General features: G+C 40.8%; 1 protein-coding gene across 4 annotated transcripts in view; it reads left to right on the forward strand.

Moving 5' to 3' along the window:
- Nucleotides 1-24,372, forward strand: part of LOC125456812 (plastin-2-like) — a 71,867-nt gene that overhangs the window by 431 nt on the left and 47,064 nt on the right. For 2 of the 4 annotated variants that reach the window (XM_059650435.1, XM_048540237.2), the window contains exon 1: nucleotides 12,303-12,434. The exons of 1 other annotated variant lie outside the window; for it this stretch is intronic. The gene's annotated coding sequence lies outside the window, so the exon portion shown is untranslated. Of the gene's footprint in view, nucleotides 1-12,302; nucleotides 12,435-13,582; nucleotides 13,728-24,372 lie in introns of those variants that run through there. One more of the 4 variants, XM_059650436.1, reaches the window with a different exon arrangement.

The raw sequence follows: 24,372 nt of genomic DNA on the forward strand, positions 1-24,372 counted from the left end.
AAACGGGGTCTGGCGTACTGAGTACGTGCAAGTTGTATTGCAGAAAAGGATACAGCATTTTCTTTTCAATCCCCTCCCCAATGTCACCCTCCCTTCACTCAACGCAGAGAAATTAAAGCAGGGTTACCGACCCTTCGGGCAATGTGACAAGCTGCGTTGATCTATTGACTGGGCTTTCATATTCATATAAGTTGCGTGTCACTGGTATACGTTTTTCCTATATTAGGGGCTGTAGGAACCACTGTTTAACCGCAAGTTATATGAATTTTAAAGATACGTTAATATTTTTGCAAAAAAAAGTGGAAATTTGGGCGACTGGTCTAACCCCTGAGTTGGTGCCGTTTTCAACCCCTCCTATTGCTTTGGGCTGGTCTGCTGCTGTATTGCTTCACAGTCCACTGTGAAATTAAAAGCATTGGTTAGGAAGCGATGTAAAATTTTCAGTATGCAGAAAGGGTCCATTATTTATGCAAAGGTTGCTAAGAGCATGAAACGCTCTTTTTAAAAAAAAATGAGCCAGAAGCGAGTGCATCTTTTAAGGGAAACCTAGAGAGAGCAAGCTGTAGGATTTGTTTTGGCTTGATATAGCCTAGGGTGACCCAAAGGGCTATCTTCTAGTCTTTTTTTTCTTTTTATCATGTGTATGTTGATCGTGGAGGCTTGAGTTAATTTCCATCTGTGAGCTGACAAATGCCAATCACCAACTAAATGGCTGCCACTACACTGTCTGATTCCTGATATCAGCTTATGGATATTTTTGTTTCAATTTCACCAATTCTATTCAAAAGATTGAAGGAAAGTTAATAATGAAACTGCTGAATAGTGGGCAAATGTTACTGTCCTAAGCAATTTCTGAAGCAGTGTTTTGTAACTAAGATGATACCAGCTTCCTTAATGCAGGTATAACTCCAGCTGGCGGAGTATTTGCCTGATTCCCACTAACTCTAGAATCCCTATGGTCAAATGTTGCCTCTATATTGGGAACAATCACACTCTTTTAGGCCTGGAAGTCAGCTCTTGGCCATATTTGATTTAAGACTATAGCAACTCTGGTGATGAGTAGCCTTAACAGAACCTGAACTCAACCTCACTGAGCAGATCATTGGTGAGTAAAATGCCACTTGGTGTTCGCAATTCCTTTCAAGAGTGTTCTGTACTGAGGAAGGCACCTCAGTTCTGTTTTTTTCTTTTAAAAAAAGGCCAGAATCTTTATTGTTCGTGGATACTTAGAGGACAACTTCTTGACGTTATCCTGATGAAAGCAATCGGCTCTGCTCGTCTTCCAGTTTTTCTGTAATCATAGCATCCCATTTCAATTTAAGACGGAAAATGTGTTCAGATGGTTCTTTGTTTGAGATCCTAAGCAAATGGGAGAGTTTTGGTAGCTCACGAAAACCCTACCTAAATGCTCGCAGATTTGTAAGCATGGTGTTAAGATTGTTTGTGTGTTAGAAAATACTTTTGTCAGAAGAATTCCTCTGAAAACACGTTCATTCATTTATTAGTCCCATCAGTAGCTCAGTGTTGTCTTATGATATGACCTACATCTTATTGCCCATGATTTACTGTTTCTTTGCCTTGGTGCGTTTGCTGTCTGTTTCCTTGTCTGTCTTTGTGGTTTACCATTTTCTGGTGTTTTGCCAAGTTCTGATCAATTGTGTGCAACTTGTGTGTACTGGGTTGAAGTTCCCCAAATTCCTGTAAGGGGAGATCTTTTATTCTGTGAATTAAGGTGATTTGTTTCCCTGAGTAATGGCAAATTTCTAAACTCTGTTCCCTTGAGTGAAAGGCTTGCGGCTGATCAATCCTCCCAAACCAAGCTCCTGCTCCTCACTTGCTGTATTTGGCATTTTGTCTATCGTTTAGCTCTCACACAGTGTGCATGTTTGTTTTGGGGTCTAAGTCACTTGAAAATTGTTAGCAAAGATGCTGTTTTTCAATTGTTTGTGAAAGTACTCTGAAAACAAATTCCATTTTTACTTTATTTTTATTCTTAAATTGCACAAGGTACACTGTACTGGCAACTTTATTTTAGAAGGGATAATTGTTCTTTGCCAGCTATTTTCAATTCAATTTTTTTAAAGTGTTGGTTTAAACCCACTGAGGCCCCATTGCACAAAGCATCACTTGACCACTTCCTCATGGTCAGGAACATAACTGCATTCAAGCCTCATGCTGTGGCATTGTCACCACTGAGCTATGATCCATCTCAACAAAGATAACACGATGTAGAGCTGGATGAACACAGCAGGCCAAGCAGCCTCGGAGGAGCAGGAAGGCTGATGTTTCAGGCCTTGACCCTTCTTCAGACCCATCTCAACTATTCCCTTTATGACAACAGTGTGATTTTGAATCTACACACTTCCCTTCAAGGGGAAACCTTTTGCATGGTGGAAGGATTCACTGGTTACAGCATGAATATGCTTTCCCTTGCCCTAATAACTAACCTGGCTCAGTAGGGAAGTTTCTCCTCTGTGGCAGTGTCCTCTCACCCACTACAACCACTAGATCTCAACCTAGAGTTGCTAGCACAGAGTTAGGTACAAATCCCACTGACTCAAATGAGGATGTCACCATTAAGCCCAAGGCGAAACTCGTGTTGCTTTTTCTTTTGCAAGGTTCCAGCATTACTGTGTCCACAGCCAATTAACTAATGCCTCCCTGGCTATTGGCTGGGAAAGCCTGGTTACAAGACTTGAAGAAATATCAGTTTTCTCTTTGTTCTTGTTCTTAGTTCAGAGTTACAAAGAATATGGAAGTGGGGCATTCATAATGAAAATGCTCTGTTTTGATTGTGGATGGATGTGAAAATAGTGCTACTTATGTTCCTTTGTCTTTCATTGGACCTCAGAGAGAGAATGTGGCAAAACAAGTGTCTTTGTGGAAGTTGTAATCATACAAAAAAAGCAGCTAGTCAGAGATGGAGACATTAGAACATTTTGTTTTCCAAAAGTTGGTATGATGTCACAATACATTCTTACAGTTATTGTACAACATTATCCTGTTGCACTTGTAAATGGCTTTGTGTGCTGAGAAAAGAAGTTAAGGTATCAAACCTCATTACATCAGCTGCTTGCTGTGATTCAACTATTCATCTTTCTTTTTAAGCAATATGTATGCCACTAGCATAAGGTAGAATTGAATTTGTGGCGTTGGTATCTTCCCAAGAAATGTGTCTCCTATTTGACATCAGTTTGAGAGTAATCGTATAGACATGGGTCTGTTATCCTTTTGACTCATGCCAAACTGGTGTAGTGTTTACTACTCCTAGAGCATTAAATGCAACGTTGCCATGTGCTTTATTTATATACAAGAGAAGATAGTGGTCCAGGAGCACACTGTTTTTAAAAAAAAAATGAAGGATTGCAAGACATGTTAACAGAATTTAGAATAGAACAGTAATTAATTTCAGATGTTTTGAGTGTATTTGTGGAATTCTTGGTCTGATCGTCACTATGTTTGTTGTTTCTGATCCCACCTAGTTCCATTTCACTTTTTAAGGCAGTGTGTGTCAGGTACACTGGAAACCTGCTGCCTGGACCTAATCTAGAGAAACTGCATCAAGCCATTCATCATTTTACTGTAGTTCCTTGCTCTTGACTGGCAGAGCAGAATAGCTAGCTACTAATAATTATTGCTGCCATGTTATAGCATGCATGCCATTGCCAAAGCTTGTTTTATCCACTGCCTAAGTGATTTCTGACCTCGTGTGTTAATTTTCAGAATTCTTTCTTCAGTATTTCCTATAGCCAGTCATCCAAGCAAATTGAAGGGTTCCATGCTGTTAATGTGGAGTTTTGACCAAGATTTTGCATTGCTAGGTGCAAGTATTTTCTACAGAAACATAGAAAATAGGTGCGGGAGTAGGCTCTTCAAGCCTGCACCACCATTTAACACGAACATGTTGATCATCCTATTTCATTAACTCACTCCCACTTTCTCTCCATAACCCCCGACCCCTTTAGTTGCAATGTCCTTGGCCAGCTGCCTGTTCAGTATATCTAATGAATTGGCCCCAACAACTTTCTGTGGCATAGAATTCCACTGTTTCAACGAAGAAATTCTTCCTTATCTCAGTCTTGAATGGCTTGCTCCTTTATTCTTAGACTGTGACTGCTAATTCTGGACTTCCTCCAACACTGGGAATGTTCTTCCTGCCTCTAGCCTATTGGGTCCCATAGGATTTTGTCCCTGTGAGGTCCCCTGTTGTTATTCGAAATGCCAGTGGGAAAGCCCAGTCAAACCCAATTGGTTCCTGAATTGTGTCTGTCATCTACAAGGTTGACATCCCGCTTATGCACAGGTAGTGTACAAGTTAGGTTGAAATAGGTATCATCAGAGATGTAGATAAGTAAGTAAGCCACTATAGAATGCTCTATCAGAAAAATAGTTGGTGGCCAAGAAGCACTGATGCTTATTATGACAATAGTAAATATGGACACTGGGTTTTAACTTTCACCAGCTGATTGTTGTACCCAAGATCTTTCACACCTGAAAAAGATTTTTAACTGGTAGAAACATAAACCTAAAATGGCTGCACTGGTCAGCTGCTTACAGATTGAGGCAAATTTTGTGAGATCCTTGTGGAATAAACAAAACTGTCTGCACTAAAACTATAGTTTTTATTTAAACGCATGGAAACCAGCAAACAAGTTTGCACCAAGACATTTTAATCCCCAGAGATAACAAGGTGTAGAGCTGGATGAACGCAGCAGGCCAGAGCAGCATCAGAGGAGCAGGAAGGCTTTCGTTTCGGGCTTAGACTCTTCTTTAGAAAATCGCTGTTTCTTTGCCTATTTCTCTTCATTCTGGAAAACAGCAAAAGTAAATTGGGGAATAACCACTTTCTGAAAACTCAATGATATCTTTTAAGCTTTGCTAATGCACAAGGTCCATGGAAAACAATTAAACAATTGTAGTCTCAAGTTAAAAATCATATACCTCAATAAATCCCTGAGGACTTTGAAACTGGGTAACCTTTATTCTCCCTACCTGTATCAGACAATTTCCCTTTTAAATCTGTTATCTGTGTTTATGTCTCTTCACTTTAATATCAGTTTTTTTTTTAGGTAAGACTTTTCTTTCTTTCACTTGAGAATTCTTTAATTGGCTTATTTATTTAGATCTTGTTAATTACATCTTTAATTGATGTATGATAGCTATATGCTGAAGAGAAGATGATTTGTTGCCACTGAGGGGATTTAAAAATAGAAGTTGATTTTGTATTTTGTTCCCCTCCTCACTTGGTCATAGCATAGTTATGTATCTGTAGATCCACAGGGGTCTCCCTGGAGATCAGAGTGGATGTGACAAATATGACATTTAAGTGTGTGTGTGTGAGAGAGAGAGAGAGAGATAGAGAGAGAGAGAAAACGCAAGGACAGGGCCATGTCTAGAAACTTTGATTACACTGCCTCAGCTTCCTCCGCTGGTCGTGTTAAAAGTCATTCTTTGAGGAATGTTATTTCCCATTTTTTTGTTGTATTTTTGTGATGTGTTAAATTTCATTTGGAATTCTGTGACCTGAGGCCCCTCTTGGAGGGCAGTGGTAGTGTCCCTACCTTTAGGTTCAAGTCCCACCTGCTCCAGATGTATGACATAACATGTCTGAACAAGGGTGATTAGATGTAAGTATTTTTTTCTTGATCTGATTGTACCTGTCCTCCATTGTAAATCAACGGTGCACACATTCAGTTAAGAATGCAGGACCATTTCATAAGTTATTAACTGTACACATAGTAACTGTAGACCTTAACTGGGGTAATGTGGTGGCTCTGTGGTTGGTACTACCGCCTCTCAGCATCAGGGACTCAGGTTCAATTCCAACCTTGGGTGGATTCTGAGTGGAGTTTTCACATTCTCCCCATCTCTGCATGGCTTTCCTCCGGGTACTCCAGTTTCCTCCCACAATCCAAAGATGTGCAGGTTAGGTGGATTGGCTATGGTAAATGCAGAGATACAGGGATAGGGTGGAGGCTGGGGTCTAGGTGGGATGCTGTTCAGATGACTGGACCTGATGGGCTGAATGGCTTCTTTCCACACTGTAGAGATTCTTTGATTCTATGACTTAGGCCCTGGCTGTCTTCAGCTGCTTTATCAGTGATCTCTCTTCCATCATTGGGTCAAAAGTGAAGTAGTTGTTCCCATATGCAGCAAAGCCTGAGCTGATAAATAGCATGTAATATTCATGTCATAAGCTCCAGTTGTCTCCAACAAGAGAGCCTAACCACTTTCTAATGATGTGCAATCACATCACAATTTTCAATATGATGGGGTCAGCATTGAGGAGGAGTTCAGCTGTAACAGATACATGAAAGTTGTGGCGACTAGAGTAGCTCAGAGGCTAGGCATTCTGCAGCCAGTTGCTCACCTTCACTCTTCAACAGTTCCCATCATCCCAAGTCACCGTTGTGTTGGAATACTGTCCACTTATTTGGATGAATGCAGTTCCAACAACACACAGTTTGATATAATCTGTTCGGGCAGCTTCCCACTTTAAACATCTCCCATTCCGTGTAGCTGCTGTATGATTTCATTGCACCTTGAAGGCCCAGATTTTCTTCTGTGGACTTTGGCAAGTTGCCACAGCTTCTTTGGAAGTCCAGCTTAAACCTGAAAACTCCTCCCAGAGAAGAACTACCAGGAACTTCCTAAACTCTGACGTCTTCATTGTGTGGGTTGCAATGCATCAAGCAATTTCCCCTTCAAGCTGCTCGCAGACCATCCTGTCTTGGAAGTATATCATCATCCCTTTGCTGTTGATGGATTAAAGTCCCGGAACTCTGTCCCGAACAACCAGGAACCTCCAAGGACTGCAGCAGTTCAAGAGGGCAGCTCATCACCACCTTCTCAAAGCCAATTAGGAATGGACAGTGAATGCTCACTTAAGCTAGTGATGTACATGTCCTATGAACATATGTTCTGAGGAAGGGTCACTGGACCAAAACATTAACGTTTTTTTTTCTCCTCCAGATGCTGGCAGACCTGATGAGCTTTTCCAGCAACTTTTGTTTTTGTACCTCCTTATCAGTCAGGAGCAGGAGTAAGCAATTTAACACCTCGAACCTGCAGTGCCATCTAACAAGTTCATGGCTGATTTGATGTATAATTTCCGATCTATATTCCTGCCCACCACTTTCAACCCTTGCTTATTAAGAATCTATCCCAGTCTGCCTTAAAAATATTCAAAGACCCTGTTTCTGTCATCTTTTGAGGAAGAGAGTTCCAAAAACTTCCCATCATCTAAAAGAAAATTATGCCACATCTGTCCAAAATTGATTACCCTGTATTTTTAAACAGTAACCCTCATTTCTAGATTTTCTCCCAAGAGGAGACTTCCTCTCTACATCTACCCTGTTGAGACTCCTCAGGATTGTATGTGTTTCAATCATTGCATTTCTACTGCTTTCCTAATTACCTGTTGAACCTGCACAAACCTTTTTTATTTTTTCGTTTCATGCACTAGGGCTCCTGGCTCCCTCTGCACCTTGGAGCTTTGCAATATCTTGCCACTTAGGCAATACGCTTCTTCCTGCCATAATGGATAGTTTCACATCTTATCAATTTATAATCCATTTGCCAGATCTATGCCTGTTAATCTAACGTACGCACACCTTTAAAAACCAAAATAACTGTAGATGCTGTAAATCAGGAACAAAAACAAAGTTGCTGGAAAAGCTCAGCAGGTCTGGCAGCATCTGTGAAGGAGAAAACAGAGTTAATGTTTCATGTCTGGTGATCCTCAGAACAGATGGTGGCTGGGAAAAGTCGGATTTTATGCAAAAAATAGGGAGGTGGGTGGGGTAGGCAGTAAACAATAGGATAGAGCCCAGAGAGAGAGACAGTTGGACAGACAAAAGGAGTTGCTAATGATCAGGCTGGGAGCGTGAATAGTTGTTAATGTGGACTATTAGTGACTAACAGCAGGGGGTATGTAATGGCAGGCTATGTGATGACAAGGTCTGGTGTGAGGTGGGGGTGGCGGGACATGGGAGAGTTTAGGCTCTCAAATTATTGAACTCCGTATTGAGTTTGGAGGGCTGTACGATCCCTAAGCCGAAAATGAGGTGTTGTTCCTCCAGCTTACGTTGGGCTTCACTGGAACACTGCAACAAACCAGAAAGCATGATGGTGCATTGAAGTGGCAGGCAACAGGCAGTTCAGGGTCTTTTTTTGCAAGCAGAATGTAGATCTTGTGCAAAGCAGTCACCAAGTCTATGCTTCATTTCCCCAATGTAGAGGAGACTGCATTGTGAGCAGCGAATGTAGTAGACTAGATTCTAGGAAGTGCAAGTGAAGTGTTGCTTCACCTGGAGGGTATGGTTGGGCCCTTGGATTACTGGGGAGGGAGGAGGTAAATGGGCAGGTATTGCACCTTTGCTGGTTACAGGGAAGGTGCTGTAGAGCTGTGGGGAGGTGTTGGAGGTAAAGGAAATGTGGACCAGGGTGTCCCGGAGGGAACGGTCACTGTCGAAGACGGACAAGGGAGGGGAGGGGAATATGTCTGGTGGTGGCGGAAATGGCATCTGATCTTCTGGATGTGGATACTGGTGGGATGGTAGGTAAGGACAAGGGGAACCCTATCGCTGTCGCGGGAGGCAAGAGAAGGGGTGAGGGCGGAAGTTTGGGAGATGGGTCAGACCTGGTTGAGGGCCCTGTTGACAATGGAGCTGGGAATCCTTGGATGAGGAAGAAGGTGGACATTTCAGAGGCTGCCTTGTTGAAGTTGGCCTCATCTGAACATATGTGATGGTGATGGAGGAACTGAAAGAATGGGATGGATACTTCACAAGAAGTGGGGTGTGAGGATGTATAGTCCAGGTAGCTGTGGGAGTCAGTGGGTTTGTAAAGAATATTAGTGGCCAGTCTGTCCCCAGAAATGGAAACCGAAATGTTGAGGAAGAGAATGGAGCAGTCAGAGATACACCAGGTGAAAGTGAGAGCACGGTGGAAATTGGAGGCAAAATTGAAGTTTCCGATTCCAGACGAGCGAAGATCGATGTATTGGAGAAAGTTGTGGGTGGGGGCTGGAATATGACTGGAACAGGGAATGTTCCACGTACCCCATGAAGAGACAGGCATAACTAGGGTCTGTGCGAGTACCCATGGCAACCCCGCTTACCTGAAGAAAATGGGACGATTTGAAAGAGAAGTTGTTGAGGGTGAGGACAAGCTCAGCGAAGCGGAGGAGGGTGGTGGTGGTTCAGGTCTCTGCTCCAGAAAGAAGCGGAGACCCCTAAGACCCTCCTGGTGGGGAATGGATGTGTAAAGGGATTGCACATCCATGGTATCAGGAGGTGGCGGGAGCCGGTAAACTGAAAGTTTTGAAACCAGCGTAAGGCGTCATATGAATCATGGATGTATGTGGGTAGGGATTGGACCAGTGGGAAGAAGACTGAGTCAAGGTAGGAAGAGATGTTCTGTGGGCACGAGCAGGCTGAAACAATGGGCCTACCCGGGCAGTCTATTTGTGGATTTTTGGCAGGAAATAGAAACGAGTTGTGCCGGGTTGGGGGACTGTTGGCTTGGAAGCGGAGTGGGGAGATTACTGGATGAAATGAGATCATAACCGTAGTGGATACAATGGCCGGATGTGTCATGATGTGGTCATGATCCAGGGGAAGGTAGGAGAAGGTATCTGAGAGTTGGCACTCAGCGTCTTAAAAAGTAGAGGTCAACAACAGCACCACCCTTATCGGCAGGCTTAATTACAAAGTCAGGGTTAGATCTGAGTGCGCGGAGTGCAGTCAGTTCGGAGGGAGATTGGTTGCCTCAATTTCGCTGCCCCCCCCCCCCCCCCCCCCCACCAAATCCAACCTACGTCACGTCAACAGTTCTCATTGAAAAGATCGAATGCAGGTGAAAGGCCAGAGGGAGGGGTCCAGGCGGAGGGAGAGTGTTGGAATTCGGCAAAGTGGTCTTTGGGACGGGGAGAGGACTCTTGCCCAAAGAAATCGGCACGGAGGCGACAGTAGAAGAGGAGTTTGGTGTCATGTCGTGCCCGAAATTCGTTAAGGTGGCGACATAGAGGGATAAAGCTGAGGCCTTAACTGAGTATGGAATGTTCAGCATCAGAGAGCGGAAGGTTAGAAGGGATGGTGAATACTCGACAGGAGGTGCGGGGGTTGGGGGAGAGGATAGAGTCAGAGGGAAAGGGAGGAAAGCTAGGTTCCAGAGGGCCATGGGTGTTTTTGAGTTGTTGAATCTTGTGGGCCTTGATGCCTGAAAGGAATAGAAAAAGCTTCTTGTTAGCAAGACAAATGAGCCAGAGGATGAAGTGGAACTGCAGAGTGGTGCACCCCTGAGCCAACATGTTGCGATGCTGTTGGAGAGAAATGTTGAGAGTATGCACGTGGTGGCGCATGGCACTGAGTATGGATCTAAGGAGCTCAAAGGTACGTATACCCTTGTTTTGAATTGGGCATAAGGAATTTAAAAAGCTTACTTTTTTAAATCTATCTTTTTATGTCATCAACAAGTATAGTTTTGGTCCTTTCACTCAAGTTACTGAGAAATTGTAATTGTTTTGAAGCCCCAGCACCGATCTCTTTCCAGCAAGAGAAATGATCAGATTTAAGCTCACTGTGTTTCTTGATAGCTATGTATGTCAATATGTTATTCCCTTCACCATGAGGTCTATTTTCCACATGTGACACCTTCTGAGATGCCTTGTAGAAATCTATGTATATTTACCAGTTCACCTGTAGCCATTGCACGTTACTTAAAAGAATTCAAATGTATTAGTTAAACATGATTTCATTTTCACACAATCATGTTGACCCTGCTTGATCACCTTGAACTATAACTTTAAAAATAGCTTATAATGTCTTCCCTATGACAAATGTGAAGCTAGCTGGCCTGAAGTTTCCTTTCTCTCCCCTGTTTTGAATAAGAGTTACACTTTACTATCTTCCAATTTGTTGGATTAATGAACTATCCCTGAATTTAGGGAATATTTGACAAATAAAACCAATGCATCAATTATCTCACTAGCCACAACTTTTAAAACCCTGGGAGGAAGACCATCAAGGCCTGCTCCAAAAATTTGCTCAGTACCACTTGCCTTGTCACTGTAATTTCCCTGCTTTTGTCTGTTCCTTCCACTCCATGATTTACAGCTATGTCTGGGACATTACTTGCATGTTCAATAGTGGAGATTGGTGTAAAGTACCTGTTAAATTGCATGTCATCTCTTTATTTTCCATTATTAGTTCCCCAGACTCATTTCTATAGGACTAACATTCACTACATCAGTTTTGAGGAAGGGTCACCAGACCCGAAACGTTAAATCTGTTCTTTCCTTCACGGATACTGCCAGACCTGCAGAGCATTTCCACACATCTCTCTCTCGTGCTCTGTCTCTTATATTCTGTTCTTTTATATTCTGTCCCATCTTTTGACATGCCACCTACCTTTATGCAATGAGACGCTTTTTCTTTAAGTTTGATAGTATCTAACTTTGTTTTAGTTAACCACAATGGTAGGTTCGCCCTTGGGAGTTTTTCTAATGAAAAGCACCTATGTTAACTTGTCACACTACAACAGAGATAATGGGAACTGCAGATGCTGGAGAATTCCAAGATAATAAAATGTGAGGCTGGATGAACACAGCAGGCCAAGCAGCATCTCAGGAGCACAAAAGCTGACGTTTCGGGCCTAGACCCTTCATCAGAGAGGCACATTTTTCTGTGAGTGGTTCAATTGTTGTGCCACAATGGAGGTACTATGTGATTGCAGATTACTCGGGTGAGTTTTGAAATAAATGCACATGAACGTATTTATAATAGGGAATATTGACAAATTCAGATTTATAACGATTAGAGATCTAACTGCTAAGGATTTCATTTCAGTGTAGATAAAATGTATGAGTTTGCTTGAATGCTGTCTTCATTTGTAATTAAAATTAAACTGAAAGCACTTTCAATTGCAGAGAAGTATTGTACCTATGAACCACACATTGCTTAAAACAATAAGCACTGCATGTGGAACTGCCTGTTTTAACTTATTTCTGAACTATTGAGGCAGCTAATTATTCGGTCCTGGTGATATATTTCCAAATCAGCAGAACTAAGGTCATTTTTTTTTGGGTTTCTTCCCCTCATTTTAACTTAGTGAAGGAAAGATTTGCTCAAGATTATTTGAGGCTATAGCTTGAAATTGTTAGAATTTAAGAAATTATAGCATAAACTCCATGTTCAGAGTGATTAAGCAGGTGAAACCAGTAAAACCATTCGTGTGATAACTACCTCCTACTTAATTGCCTTATAAAGGCAAATCTTGCAAACTTAGGATGACATGTTACTGCCACTCAAGTCACTTCCTTCCTCTTAATGCAATCTTTGACAAACTCTGCATATGTTCTGTTCTGACAGGAGAAACTGAGGACTTTTTAAGACTACCACAGCACTTAAAACAAACCACCCTGCTACTCTAAGGTAACAGTGAGAGTTGGATCTGTATGTCTTGCTGTAAGAAATTTGCTTTTCTCTGCAAAAGAGTCAGTTAGGCTTTCATGTACTGGAATTAAGCAGTCAATTTGATTTGAGTGTAGTCAATGCTGTAAGCATGTGACTATATCTTCTCATGAAAAAAATGCAGGAAGCCTGTGGTGGGACTGTGTACTAGGTAGGCATATTGGCAGTCAGGCTGTGAAGATATAGTTGATTTTACAACTGTCGCTTTGAGATTTTTGAAAGGGGATCATTGAAAGTTGTAGGATGCAATATTTGTTAACTAGTTTGCTCTTTCTGCAGTACACATTTGGCATGTTCAGGCCAAATTACGCACCTTTGTTAATATTTAGCAAGGTTACTCAGCATGATATTGGCTCTCAGAATGTAACATACTGTTTAGTACAGAGCTGCATTCTGTTAATGCATCTTGTTCTTTTCTTTTTGGGTCTAATAGATTTAAAAATGTACTTTCTGATTTTAAATAATGTTATTATTTTAAAGTCACTGTTGCTCATGTCTGTTTTAGGGCCAGGGTGTCTTAAAATGCTGGGAACCTGCCGCTTATTTATTAGCAGAAATCAAAATTGTTTTACGGAATCTGCAGGTAGCTGAAGGCTTACTTTTGTGATTTTTAAAATTGCACTTAAAAGATTCCAGAAAAGGAATTTTATTTTTCAAATCTGTTCTAAGATTTTTTAAATGCTGCAAAGTCATTATTATGAGGCAACTTGGAATTTATCTTTGAACTTCTGACTAAGCCAAGATTGTGGAATTGGGCCCGGTGGATTTTCTAAGATTTACTTTGGAAGTCTAAGTTTGACAACAACTGCTCTAACCCATCCAATAATCAATTTTTAACCCAAATGGGAATTTAGGTTTTAGTAGTAAAATCACAAACGCTCAAATCTAGAGATTGCACAAACAAGCCAGAGTGAGGTACTTTATTAAATATCTCCTGTGTATTGTTTGATTGAGAGACAAATTGTATCATTATCATGAACTGATTGACCAAGCAGAAGTGATGCTTTTACAAGGGGAAGTTGGGAAACCACCTATTAAGGAACTAAAAGTTGCACATTGCAAAAGTATGGTATACTATTGGTAGCTTGCTTCTCAGGAAAATTTTGTAGATACATCATGAAAATTATAGTCTTCCAGATTTTCCCCATTATTGTTGACAAATGTATAGAATGTGAGTCAAGGCAGAAGGCGCCAGGAAATACTCAGCAAGTCTGGCATTGTCTATGGATTTCAGATCTCCAGGATTTTGATAAGGTGGGTAGCTACTGAATTATAAATGGTGCTGTTAGTAACTAGGTAGTTAGATAGGAATAGTGAAATGAAAAGAATACATAAATGCACAGATCCTGTTGGAAATACAAGTTGGTTTAAGTAGCAACATAGATAATGTAGTAAATCAGCATTACTGGAGGGGTGTGTGTGTGTGTGTGTGTGTGTGTGTGTGTGTGTGTGAGATTAAAAGTTCCTGTATGAAGGAATTCCAGTGGAAAAGGTTGGAGCTTATTTGTAAAGCCAAGTTGCATTTCATATGATACGTAAGACAAGCTTACACAGTTGGTCCTTTGGAGAAATGAGAGGATTGAAGGTGGGATTCTTGAAGTGGGTGACTAGAGATGGAAACAGTTTTTTGAAGGGTGAAGATTTATTAACTGTTCCTATGTCTGGGGCTGAGGAAACAATTTTATTTTACAGAGCTGTGATAAAAGTGTCAAGTGGGAGGTTTCAACCATGAGGCTGATATTTAAAGGGCTCAAGGTAGATGTAGGAGAAATATTGGTGAAGGCTTCATTGAGTAGATAGCGTGAAGTTGAGTGAGCCGGATGAACTAGTGGCTGATGTGGAGTTCAATGCTGTTGCATTTAGAGGGTGTGGTGAGAAGGGGAATAGATGGGACAGCTGAAGCAGAGGTCTGGTAAAGATGAATTAGTGGTTATTTCTACTCTCCATGAGATTTTTAAGGTCTACTAAATGGTTTCAACTAAAGGTTTAAAAAGAGGGACACTCCCATCAAGTGGACCTGCCAGCCATGTGTTTCTCAATCATTGAAACCAAAGGGCATATTGTGCAAGTAGCTTTTGGAGTAATTTTTATACAAAGCAAGTATTAGTGACTTCATTTTAGATGCTTTTGAGAAGAACATAACCTTGTAAATGCTTACAAAGCTTCGTTTTTAACTTCTTGACTGAACAAAATTCTTCCACTTTTTTTGTGTTTTACAGCCTCTCCAATTTGGCGTAGCAAATGGGGTAAAATTTACTCATAGTCCACATCCTGTTTGCCAATATGAGAAGGCCCAAACTGTTTCTAAATTTGGCAGAATTGCCCCAAGAATGACGTTTCACCCAAAACTGACTTGCTGTTGCATCATTTCCATTGATTTTAAATTTGTGTGAAAGTTGGAGAAAATACTTTACAACGTTATGTAGGTGCAAGTGCAAATTTGGAATTTAAAAACAGGATCTCTTCTATTCAAATTTCATATTCAAGCAGAAGCAGTGATTAGTTTAAGTTGTGGGAAACTGACTACAGAAGATATTTGAACAGTTCTAAGATAAGGAAAAATTGAAGCAGTGATTTTTTTTTTCCCTTGATTTTTTAACCTGTTTGTTTTACAAAGAAGGTGATTGGAGCACTGTATGATTTTCCACACTGAAAAATTGAAACAGGGAAAAATAGGTAAATATTTTTGAGTTGGTCAAAGATAGAGATCTGTGAAGAGAGAGCAAAATAGAGTGATTATTTTTGCAAAGCAAGGTGGACTGAACAGCCCTTTCCTTGCTAGAAACTTACATCTCTTCATGGATTAGAGACTTCCAACAAAGGAAATTTGTTTCAATTAGAGGAAAAAAAATTGCATTAATGAATATTCATCTTTTTTTTGTTTAGCACCAATGCCGAGAAAAGTTTGCCATTTGTTGTTAAATCCATTTTTGTACGTAAGATCTGCTTCCTTCTACACGGTTGGTCTTAAATACAGTGGTGGCTTGAGAAGTCTTTCCTTCCCCATACCTGCAAGATTTTAGTCCCCATAAAATGAATTATTTTGTTATTTTTACAGTGCATGACTCTGAACTGGTGTGATTAAAAGTTCAGCCATGCAATCTTGCTTTCTTAGCTTATCATATACTCACTCATATCACAAAATGAATCTTAAAAGACAAAATGGAACCTACGTATTAGTCATTTCCTGTTCCTGCTTTGCTGTTAAGCGCTGACTTGACGGAAACCACTCTTAACAACTTGTCAATTGAAATATCATCTAATAAATTATTTACAGTTCAATTTCAGGCACATTTTTGGACCGGTCTAGCAGAATATTTTGTATTTTCCAAGAATACATTTCGATAAGTACTTTACATCTGGTAGGAAATGCTTAATTCTGTATAACAAAATAGCTTTCAAAAAAATATTGATCAGAGAGTCTGATTTCTGACTTGATGCCTAATCTTTATTTTAAACTCACATGGGGTTGATTTGGGCTGAATTTCAATGGTGATAATAATAATTTATCTAGTCTGTGATCTCACTGGAAACTCCAAGGCTATACAGTGAGATATACAATTAAAAATGCTGTGTTTATATAATGCTTGACGCCCTGGGATCTCTGTGTTTTACATACATTTGGATTACTTTCTGAAGTGTAGTCTGTGTCCTGATGTAGGAATTGGCATTGGCATTGACACTGAAACTGCTCGGGGAGCCAATCAGCATCATTGCTGCTTCCTTAATTTGCTCTCAACCTGTGCAACCAGATTTCACGTATCTTCTGTCATTGTGTAATTTTGTACATGCTGGGTTTCCATATGATTATTTCCTCGCTGTATGAGTGCACACAAAATATTATTCTGTTGCTCAAATCTGCTACTGTGCTCGGCACTTTGCCCTGACTAAACATAATTCCTTTCAATACACTACCATGTTTCACAAATATATCTTCAGGATGTGCATGTGACTGGCAAGGCCAGCATGTTTCCCGTCCCTGAACAGAGACCCTTATTGAACCATTTAGTGGTGGTAATTGTCATTGATGTGCTGAAGGGTCTTCTCTGTGCTCTGACTCTTGTGCTTTTACAGAGCAGTTAAGAGTAAACCATGCTACTGAGAGTCTGGAGCTACATGTAGGCCAGACTGGGTAAGGATGGCAAGCTTTCTTCCTGCAAAGAGATTAGAGAACGAGATGAATTCTTACACTGGTTGTCCTGGCCAACATTCGTAACCACTTGCTTTCAATTCCAAATTTTATTAATTGAATTTAAAATCTCACCAGCCATTACAACTGCACTGAAATTAGTACAATGCCTTACTCCTCCCATGATCAGTGTCTGCTCCAATGCAAATTTCTCACTGCCTTTAACATGATGCTGTCTCTAAGCAGCTTACCAGTTCAAACAAAATAGGACTTGCTGATATCATACCAAAAGGTATCCTGCCAACATCTGTACTGCAGTCTAGTTTTTTTCTAATCAACCTGTTCAGACATGTATTACACACCTCTGGAGGAGATGGGACTTGAACCTGGGCCTCCCAATATGGGGTAGGGACACCAGCACTGCAATTACAAGTGGGTCCCTGCGGTCTAACATATGTCCAGAAATTGACGCCAACCTTTTGTTCACTGACCTAGCTAGAGTTTAAAGATCTGAACCTTGTCATGTCATATTAGAGTGCCTTCACCTTTTAATAAGTTTGAGAAATGTGCTAGGATGTCATCTGCACAGTTTTTGGCAATACTGTGTTTTGTTCAGTTGTAATTCGGTAGTAGCACTCATGATGATGGACTGACAGAAGGTTCAGGGCTGAAGTCCTACTAGTAAAAGATGACTATGTAAATCAGGCTGACACACTGGAGAGCGTGCTACGTATCGAAGGTGTCATCTTTTGGATACAACATTAAACAAAGGATCTACCTCCCCTCTTGGGTGCATCCAAAAATCTACTGCCATTTTTGTGAAGTTCAGGTGGCATGGTAGCTCAGTGGTTAGCACAGCTGCCTGAAAGTGTCTGGACTTCACCCTTTGGCGACCATCTGTGTGGAGTTTCCATATTCTCTCCATGTCTGCATGGGATTCCTCCGGGTGCGTGGGTTTCCCCCACAGTACAAAGATGTGCAGCTTAGGCGATTAGCCATGCTAAATTGCTTATGGTATTCATAGAACATAGAACATTACAGCACAGTACAGGCCCTTCGGCCCTCGATGTTGTGCAGACCTGTCATACCGATCTCAAGCCCATCTAACCTACACTATTCCATGTACGTCCATATGCTTATCCAATGACGACTTAAATGTACCTAAAGTTGGCAAATCTACTACCATTGCAAGCAAAGTGTTCCATTCCCTTCTACTCTGAGTAAAGAAACTACCTCTGACATCTGTCCTATATCTTTCACCCCTCAATTTAAAACTATGCTCCCTCGTGCTTGCCGTCACCATCCTAGGAAAAAGGCTCTCCCCATCCACCCTATCTAACCCTCTGATTATTTTATACGTTTCAATTAAGTCACCTCTCAACCTTCTTCTCTCTAATGAAAACAGCCTCAAGTCCCTCAGCCTTTCCTCGTAAGACCTTCCCTCCATACCAGGCAACATCCTAGTAAATCTCCTCTGCACCCTTTCCAAAGCTTCCACATACTTCTTATAATGCGGTGACCAGAACTGTACACAATACTCCAAGTGCGGCCGCACCAGAGTTTTGTACAGCTTCACCATAACCTCTTGGTTTTGGAACTCGATCCCTCTATTAATAAAAGCTAAAACACTGTATGCCTTCTTAACAGTCATGTCAACCTGGGTGGCAACTTTCAAGGATCTGTGTACGTGGACACCGAGATCTCTCTGCTCATCTACACTGCTAAGAATCTTACCATTATCCCTGTACTTTGCCTTCTGGTTACTCCTACCAAAGTGCATCACCTCACACTTGTCTGCATTAAACTCCATTTGCCACTTCTCAGCCCAGCTCTGCAGCTTATGTATGTCTCTCTGCAACCTACAGCATCCTTCGTCACTATCCACAACTCTCCGACCTTAGTGTCGTCTGCAAATTTACTAACCCATCCTTCCACGCCCTCATCCAGGTCATTTATAAAAATGACAAACAGCAATGGACCCAACACTGACCCTTGTGATACACCACTAGTAACTGGTCTCCAGGATGAACATTCCCCATCAACTACCATCCTCTGTCTTCTTTCAGCAAGCCAATTTCCGATCCAAACTGCTATATCTCCCACAATTCCATTCCTCTGTGTTTTGTACAATAGCCTATTGTGGGAAACCTTATCGAACGCCTTGCTGAAATCCATATACACCACATCAACTGGTTTACACTCAGCTACCTGTTTGGTCACCTTCTCAAAGAATTCAATAAGGTTTGTGAGGCACGACCTTCCCTTCACAAAACAATGCTGACTATCCCTAATCAATTTATTATTTTCTGGATGATTATAAATCCTATCCCTTATAACCTTTTCCAATACTTTACCAACAACTGAGGTAAGGCTTGCTGGTCTATAATTACCAGGGTTGTCTCTACTCCCCTTCTTGAACGGGGGAACCACATTTGCTATCCTCCAGTCATCTGGCACTATTCCTTTAGACAATGAAATTCAGGGATGCACAGGCGAGTAGGATTAGCTATGGGAAATGTAGGGTTACAGAGATAGGGTAGAGGATGGGTCTAGGCAGGATGCAGTTCTGAGGGCCACTGTGAACTCGATGAGCTGAATAGCCTGCTCCCACACTGTAGGGATTCTGTGCATGAAGGGGAATTTTCCTGGTTTCCTGGGCCACCATTTTGCCCTTACCCAACATAACTAAAAGGAACCTATAATCTGGATAATGTTGTTTGCGGGTCATTGTTCTGTACATTGATTGCTGCAGCCCCTACATTACATGGGTAACTACATCTCCAAGTGTTTTGTTGGATTTACAATGGCTTGGGACTTTGAGACTATGAAAAGTGCTTTGCAAATACAGATCCTCTATTTTTATTGGTGTTTTAAAATATGAAGTTGTTGTTTGCTCTTTGAAAGCCCCTAAATTGCTCAATGGAGTGATTTTGAGCTTTTTAAATAAATATGGGATTTTACCCTTTTGATCAGAGGTAATGGGAACTGCAGATGCTGGAGAATCCAAGATAATAAAATGTGAGGCTGGATGAACACAGCAGGCCCAGCAGCATCTCAGGAGCACAAAAGCTGACGTTTCGGGCCTAGACCCTTCATCAGAGCTCTGATGAAGGGTCTAGACCCGAAACGTCAGCTTTTGTGCTCCTGAGATGCTGCTGGGCCTGCTGTGTTCATCCAGCCTCACATTTTATTATTTTACCCTTTTTTGAGTCAGGTTCACAATTTCAACTGAGCTTCTTGGAATTGACAGAAATGAATAGTATGAGCTGTCTACTACCTGGATTGTTGCAACCAAGTCAATGTTACCTGCCCGTATTATAAAACTTTATGTATCATTCTATTTGTCTAACCTTTTAAAAATACTTTATTTCATTCAGATAATTGCTTTTCTTTTAGATGGACAAATGGATACACCGGAATTTATAGATTTGTGCTGCTCATGCAATGCATTCTGGTCTATAATTTGTGCAATGAAAGCAGATAAATTGCCTACTCAATTTTTAATAAATTGCTTTTGAGTCTAACAGCGCGCAGCTGGGAGAAATAACTTCTGGCATCAATCTTTATGCAATCTCTGAACTCTGGAGCAAAGTACAGAAATGCTGCCAATTCATCCTTGTATGCTACTCATAGCTGATCAGGATTGTGTCAAATTGTGAAGGAAGATAATGGTTACTGATTTTTGGCTCAGAAATATTGGCATCAGCCTTGTTTTGTAGATTTAGATTTGGGATTGATATGATTTGTTCTGCCTCATTATTCATTATGTACTCAACATGTCGTTGAAAATTAAAGCTAGACTTCAACAACTATTTTAAGAATTTTTGTTCAGTGGCTAAATCAGAAGGGTTTTCTGATGACAGACTACAGGGTTGGGATTATTTAAAGCATTTAGTACTAACAGACCACAGATAGGCATCATTGTCCCCTACACAATTGGAATTGGTCTTGTGAAGAAAGTCTTCAGCTCTGCAAAAGACACGGCTATCAGAGGAGAGGAAAGAAACAGTAATTCCAGTCAGAAATGGTGAATGTTCCTTGAAATATTCAGTAACTTAAAGGTGCACAGGGATAGTTGGCTTCTATGAAAGCAGCAGCTAGTAATTAAAAAGGCTACAGAAGCAATAGCCCTTACCAAGCCTTCAGTAGAAGTCAATACCATTATATAGTGAAAAATCCTGAAAAAGATCATAGAAGGTCTTAAGTTACAAGGGGATAAATCTGAATCATTAAACCCAGAATAAATCAAGATATCAGATGCACAAAGTAAGTTGAGTCCCATGGAGGAAGGGTGAAAAGCCTTACATTAAAGAAAAACTAGGCTAACAAGCTAATAGCAGGCTTAAATTGCTATATTTATTTTATGTGCGTCATTTATAATTTAAAATTGTCAGGGAAGACTGTAAAAACATTTCAAAAAGGGGTGTTGATTAAGGAAATCATTCTACTGATATTGTATTTTGACCAGCGTCGGGGGGGGGGGGGGGGGGGGGGGAGGTGTATCAAACGTAATTGAATTTGTTTAAAAACCATCATTTTATAGTTAAATGTTTTTGTTGTGAATCAAAAATTGCTTTAAACCCAGCATTCTTTTTCTTAAATGATGTGAATCTCTTGGAAAAGCAGAAGTCATTACATTGTTTAAAAGGCATGAAACTACAAACTTGAAAGGAAAAATTACACTTAGTCTTTTCTTCACCTTGGAAAAGATGAAATACACATTTTTCCTCATTTTAAATCATTTCAGTACTCTTTAAATGTTTGAAAATATATTTTAATCGAAAAAGGAGGCTAATTTTGAAACAGCTGTTTTCAACAGTAATAGAAATTTGTAAATGGAAAATAAGATGAAAATATTCTTTGAAATGAGCCACTCTAATGAAAAAGCTTTATTATCAATCATCTTCATTATTTTGCAATTTAAAAATCGGAAAAAAGTAAACGCCTTTATTCTATAGTACCTCTTGCACATCATGTTTTAAAACGACAGAATGTAAAGAGAAGAGATAGATATCTTTCAAGAATATCCAAAGACCATTTTAACAATTACTTCACTTTGAGGATCAATCAAATGATAAGGGAGAGAACATGATTTACAAGAAAAATAGTTGTCAGATGAGCCTGTTTTAATGTGTAAAGAATATTGATAAAGTTATCAGAATTTTCTGACTGCAGTGATTTATCACCAGAGCTAACTTGAGACAAAGTTGTTGCAATGTATAATATTTCTTTTGTAGTCAGAAAAGGATCTCAAAGTAGAAAGAGCAATGGTAGAAGTTGAAATCCAAAATGAAAGCTAGACTAGCTGAAAAAAGTAATCAGATTTTGTCAACTTCCTAAGGTACAAAAGCAGAAAAGCCTTGCCTGACAGACTAAACTTCAAGGGAGACAGTGTCATAGTGGTAATGGCAGTGGACTAGTAATCCTGAAATAAAAGCGAAGTACTGCAGCTGTTAGAAATCTGAAGGAAAAACAAAGTGCTGGAGAAACTCCAGCAGGTGTGACAGTATCTGTGGACAGCGAGAAACAAAGTTAACATTTCAAGTCCAGTGACTCCTCTTCAGAACTGAGGGGGTCCGGGAAATGGAAATTGGTTTTTCTTTTTTTTTAACGCTGTTGATTAAAAGGAAGGAGAAGTGAATGGAACAGAGACTGATCAGTTTCCTTTCCCCTTATTTATGATTCTTCTGATGCTTGACTTAGAAAACTGGAAATCATGGAATCAAACTCTAGCTGCCTCTTCTTTACTGTGGAAAGTACAAATCCCCTATGTGCATCCCCCATCAGGAGCCTCTGAAGGCTCTCCAATTCCTTCCCAAAGTCACCTGAACAGTCACAGACCACCACCAGCCATCTTTTTGCCTGGCTGAGCTTGCTGTCACTCTGAGGAACAATTCTTTTTAATGTGTTTCACTTTCCCCAAGTTACAGCTGTGCTTATGGTACTTGTATGTTTCCAGTTATAGCTGTCTCTTTGTGGGGTATGGGAGACATTCGTTGTTCCAGTCCTACAAGCACAACACTTTTTTTTCCCCCCCCAATACACCAATGACATCGCTGGTACTGCTTCCTGCCTTCATCTCCAACAGGAAAAGCTCATCAGTTTTGATTCCAATTTCCATCCTTCTCTCACCATAATTTTGACTCTTCTCTTCCTTGACTTCAACTCTAACACTTCCAGCAATAGGCTTTTAATTGATCTCCATCCAAGCCTATTTACTCCCGCAGTTATTTCAACTACATTGCTTCACACCCTACTTCCTGCAAGGATTCCATTCCATTCTGTCAGTTTCTCTGCATCAGTTCTGGTGATGCCACCTTCGACTAGGGTGACTTCGATATGCTTGATTTTTCTCGCCTCCTCCTCCGCCTCCCCCACCCTGGGCAAGAATTCACCCCAATGTGGTTGTCGGGATCCTGAACCAAGATTCATCCTGCACTGCTACTGTAACCCATTCTTCCCCACCCTCCAAACAAGATTACCTACATCCTCATTTTCTGTCATATATGATATCTCCAGTTGGGTACCACCAACAGAGGCATCTCCCCTCCAGCTCTCTGCATTTTGCCCCTCAGTGACAAGCTCCAGCATGCCTGATGCTTTTATGGCATCTTCTCATGCCATCACAGAAGGTGTAACACTTGCTTATTCACCACCTCCTCTGTCCAGCGTCCCAAACCACCTTACAGTTGAAGCAGCATTTTACTTGTATTTTTGTTCTAGTCAAGGCCATGTTTGCCACTGTCATTTCTGTCTTTGCCCCGTTGATGCCAGAATAACCATCCCTTTTTCATTCCTTTGGAGACGTGTTCGTAGCTTGCTGGGCCATCTCAGCGGGCAGTTAAGAGTCAACCACCTTGCTGTGGGTCTGGAGTTAGGTCTGTAGGCCAGACTAGGTAAGAATGGGAGTTCCCTTCCCTAAAGGATATCAGTGAACTGGGTGGTTTTTACAACAGTCAACAAGAGTTTCAAGAACATGTTTTAACTTAAGATTTTTCTTTCTGAGGAAAACAAAAAATTCAGGTTTTGTTTTGAAGTCAAATTCCATTCAGGTTTTGGGATTCAAACCTGGGCCCTCGGTGTTTCCAGGATTTGTGAATCATTAATCCAATGGCAATAACACAACACCCTTGGTGTGCGCACCAGCTCCCCACCCCCGGCTACCCAGGGTACGAATGCTAAGGATCATCAGGATTTGAAAGTATTTTGAGCGTGAGTTACATGATGAAAAATTAAAATAATTTTTGAGGTAAGCTTTTGAAGTTTGAATCTATTGTTCTTTTGCATTCCCTGAGGCAGTAACAAAGTTTCTTCAATGTTGGACACCATTCCAAATACAGTCTTATAGACTTGAAATTCTGACCAAACTTCAAAATCCCTCCCAACCTCAGTCTATCTCTGAGCTGGATCATAATATAGCTGCAAGTCTCTTTCACATTGACTCATGGAGTGAGGGCATTTCTTAAAATAGGACGGGAGGTAGAAAATGCAGCTTTTGTGACACATTTCTGCATTTGATAGGGTTTGCAGTTTTCCCTGAGTCTGTCTTTGCACTAACCAAAAATGAGATGTTATCACACATCTATATGATGTTAATTCTAAGTAAGCCCAATGAAGAGTTTTAACACCTTGCAGTCATCGGTGAGCATCTCTACTACTGACCAAGGTCATTGATATAGCTGCAGTGATGAAGGTCATAGTGTTGCTGTGAGGTTCTGGAACTGTGGTGGGTTATGGTTAGGCTTTGTTCTCTGTTTCTCTCCCCGCCCC

The sequence above is a fragment of the Stegostoma tigrinum genome, chromosome 12 (genome assembly GCF_030684315.1).
Source record: "Stegostoma tigrinum isolate sSteTig4 chromosome 12, sSteTig4.hap1, whole genome shotgun sequence".
NCBI lineage: Eukaryota > Metazoa > Chordata > Chondrichthyes > Orectolobiformes > Stegostomatidae > Stegostoma > Stegostoma tigrinum.